Below are 4,628 nucleotides of genomic sequence, written 5' to 3'. Positions count from 1 at the left end.
CTTTCTAACGACAAACTAAGTGTTTGATGCTCTACTTCTTCGTTGACTATCTCATCTAAGATCTCGATTCGATTGCACCCTTCTCTTTCTTTTGAGTGTTCAATGGCCTTCAGAATGTTAAAAGTGACGGTTTCCTCATTTACTTTTAAGGTTAAGGTGTTATCTGCTACATCAATCATAGCTCGCCCTGTTGCTAAGAACGGTCTCCCCAAAATCAAAGGAATGTCATTGTCTTCCTCCATGTCAAGTACCACGACATCCACTGGAAAAATGAACTTGTTCACTTTAACCAACACATCTTCCACCACTCCATAGGGGTTTTTCATTGAGCGATCCGCAAAGTGTAGCATCAGCTGTGTGTCTTTGAATTTTCCAATGACACGTTTTTTGTATATGGAAAGGGGCATAAGACTCACACTAGCCCCTATATCACACAACGCCTTCCCAAAAGTTCTATTTCCAATGGGGGATTGAGAAACTTCCAGGATCCTTGAGCTTCGACGGCAGTTTTCTCTGTAGTATAGCACTACATTCTTCAGTAAGCATCACTGTTACACCGCCGATTTTTCTTTTCTTCGATAGAATCTCCTTCATGAACTTGGCGTATGTTGGCATCTGTTCTAGTGCCTCTGCAAAAGGAATGTTAATCTGTAATTTTTTAAAAACATCAAGGAACTTACCGAATTGTTTTTCTGTTTCTTCCTTTTTTTAATCTTTGAGGAAACAAAAGTCGAATTTCTGGTTTTGGCAGTGACTCCATTTTTTGTACCACAGGTTCTTCCTCCTTTTCAAGAGTGGTGTGCTCCTCCACAAAGGTTACAGCTAGTCTGCTTTAGTAATTTGACAGGGGCTACTGGGGGTTGTATATTTAGAGCTGCTATTCCCTTCTTTATCTCAGTGGCGATAACCTCTTCTATCTGTTTTGAGAATAACCTGCCTGGGGGCAACCCATCCATGACATTTAACTCCAATACACCACTTGTTGACCCACAACCTCTATCATACAACATCATTTGTTCATTTGATGTCATGATTTCAATAATCTTCCGTGCTTCTGTTGCGGTCTTGTAATTCAAAAAACTACCTGTTGTGGCATCCAACATAATTCTAGTGCTCGGCCTCAAACCATTGCAGAATATTTGCATTTGGGCAGTGTCGTCAAAGCATGATTAGGACATCCTACTAGTAAGTTTCTGAAGCTCATGTAAGTGTCACAGAGAGATTCACCCTCTTTCTGTTTGTAACTGGAAATCTCTTGCCTTTTTTCTAACAAACATAGCTGGGGGAAAGTACTTTCCAAGAACTTATCTTCAAGATCATCCCATGTGGTGATGCTGTCGGCAGGAAAGGAATGAAGTCACTCCTTAGCATCATCTGTCAATGAAAATGGAAACAGTTTCATTCTCTTGCCTTCCTCAGACAAACCATCCATCTTCACTGTTTCACTTAATTCAAAGAAATTTGTGAGATGTCTATTGGTGTCTTCGTTATGTCTACCGGAAAAATGAATCTCCTTCAACTCTCGGTATAGAGTGGGACTTAATTCAAACTTGTTGACTATAACCGGTTGGTTATGGATGGGAAATCGAGCAGGATTTCTATTTAGATTTCCATACTCGTTGAGAGTACGTTTTGGTAGTGGTAGATCGTTCTGGGAAATCGAGTACGTTCTGGGAAATCGTTCAGTAAATAAATAAATTTCAATAGTGATATGGCAATCCCCGGCAACGACGCCAAAAACTTGATAGCGTGTCAGCAAGTGTACTGAATTGTTGCAAGTAATAATAAAACGGTAGTACTGAGTATCGAACTCAAGGATTGCGTTTTTCTATTGAATTATATTTAGTTGCTAAAATTGAACAAAAAGTTCCCAAGTTGATTGAAATAATATTAAAAATTTGACAACAGTAATAAAATTGATCCTTTATAAATTTAGAAAAATGTCAGGGATGAGTTTTACTTCGAATCCAACCTTGGTGTCTAATTTGATCCTAGTTACTGAATTCCTTTATTGAATTATTACCGAATTCTCTTTATTATTTTGGCCCAAATGTCTTAGTGACAGAACCTTTAATTCCAAAGTAACCCTTAATTCCTTAGTAGATTTAATATTAGAATTAAGCATTACCGTATAGAAATTCTCTTGTAAATTATTGCTTTGCAACTAATTTAATTGGTTTCATGACCTGCATCTATGTCTAGACTACAAATTCATAAATTTCACATCTCAAGCATTCGTAAAGTCCACTTCCGTTTCAAAATACAAATCGTAGAACATTTTAATGTTGATCAAGCAATAAAAAGCATTAAGCACAGAGATGAGAAAAATAATTCAATAAACTCATTCATATAACTAGAAATCAAATCATAAAAATAAGGGTTTCATCTTATTACACTCATCCCTAACAAATAGGGTTTAGTTACTCATGACAGAGATAAAAAAAGATAGAGATTAGAGAAGAATTACAAGAAGGATTCATGAATGATTCTTGATAAAACTGCTCCAATGATATTACAAAACGGTCGTCTTTGAGTTTCTATGCTAGGGCACAAGTCTTCCCAGTTCCCAAGAGTCAAAAAGATCCTTAAAACAGTGAAAAATTACGTTTTTATGGTTGCTGATGCGCGTCGCGCGTCCCAGACGCAGGAAACGCGCGCCTGGACAATGTTACTTGTCCAGAAATGCGCCCCAGACACAAAAAACACACTTTAGGCGCGCCTGGACAGTACTGAATGGCTAGAAACGCGCCTCAGGCGCGGCTGGCGCACTTTAGGCACACAACATCTAATGTCTGACGTATATTGCATGTTTCTCCTCTTTCGAATCTGAATTTGGTAATGGTGTCTTCATGAATGTTGTAGCTATGGATCTTAGCTTTCATGTGCACTTGATTGGACTCCAATTGGATATCTACAACTCCAGATATGGCTAAAATACTCTACATAGCTCATGTTGATTTCCCACTAAAATTCAGCACTGCACTAAAACAAAACGCAATGTAAAATTACGAAAAATTCCTACTTAATCAATGAAATAAAAACACAAAACATTTTATTAACTCAAAGAACAAAAATCAACAAAATATATCAAATAAATCCTTTTTAACTAATGATTGAAGATAAATAAGACTGAAACAGTGGGGAAATATGCATATGATGAAGAATTATCAAATATCATTGAGAGGATTTTACATATCAAGTTCTATATCAGTTCAAGCGTATCAAAAATACTTTGAATGATTTACATCAATTCTAAATAAGTCTCTACTAGGATTTTTTATTCATACTTTTCTTTTAATATTTGCTTTTCTTTTTCAGAATTATCTCTTTAAATACATTACATTTTTCATTCTCTCTCTCTCTCTCTCTCTCTCTCTCTCTCTCTCTCTCTCTCTCCATTGACTGGAAGAGTTATGATTTAATAGAGAGAAGAAGAATCAGTTGAGAATGTTATCGTTAGAGATCTTCAATCACCATGTAAGGCAAATAAGTCTTTAAGATGTATCCATATGCATCTTCATGATCGATTATGGGCATCTTCAATTTAAGGGGACAATTCTCATAGGATGTTACTATCAAAGGATGTCACAAAGACTTTCAGGAAATTAACATATTCAAGATGTTGACAAATGATAAACAAATTGGTTTTCTTTAGAGTGTTGACTATTTAGAGCCAGATGATACAATGCTTGTCACAATTACCAGAGGCAGACGATCATTTTACTTGACATGCTAATCAGAGGCAAAACATCCATATCATTGCTTGTATTAACGAATTCATCATAGGTGCGTTTGAGAGCTTGTTGAGGATCTAGCTTATACCAAAACAATTACTTGTATTCCTTTTGCCTTTAATGCTTTGATTCAGACTGTATATCGAATTACTTCATATTGTTATATTATGACTTTTTCTTTTAGTAAACATAGTTACTTGTTTATTAGATGATAATAATCTGTGTTTAAAACACTTAGATTATCATCTCTAACTTACTTGTAATTTATACTACCTTAAAACCGATACTCATTAATATAAATCTTAATCATCTGACTTAATAAATACAGTTAGGGGATACTTGTTTTTTATTTATTTGTTTTTGTTATAATTAAAACATCCACTAGAGGATTATAGCTAAAACCACTTTTGATGTAATAGAGGACAAGGTTGTTCAAGGGGTGGATGGGATTGTTAGATCTAATGTAAACCTCTCACTAAAGACAAAGTCCTTCAGATTTACTATGAAAGGAAGTGTAAGGTTGTTACTTGACAAGTTAGTAAAGTGCAGAAGTTACTTGTTAGCTAGAGTGATCTGTTATTTTTTCTGTTTTCATGTAACAACGATCCTATGTGCTATAAATAGGATCAACCCCTTCTTTAGGGAGGTTAGGATTTTACTTTCTGAAAAACTTTTGTATGAACTAGAAAATGATCTAGTGCGAGGGAATTAGATTCCTTTGTGTAGTCTTTACCTTATTATCAATAAAATACAGGTATGAATAGTTCTCTTCCCCTATCCTGCCGTCAAGGAACCTAACAAAGGGAAAATTAAATATAAAAACGCAAAAATAATATGTCAAATACTACACATAATGGGCATTTGGCACCGGTAAGACTTTTGTTACGTGTTGGC

Source organism: Cicer arietinum, chromosome 1 (genome assembly GCF_000331145.2).
Source record: "Cicer arietinum cultivar CDC Frontier isolate Library 1 chromosome 1, Cicar.CDCFrontier_v2.0, whole genome shotgun sequence".
Lineage (NCBI taxonomy): Eukaryota > Viridiplantae > Streptophyta > Magnoliopsida > Fabales > Fabaceae > Cicer > Cicer arietinum.
This window is presented reverse-complemented; position numbering follows the sequence as displayed.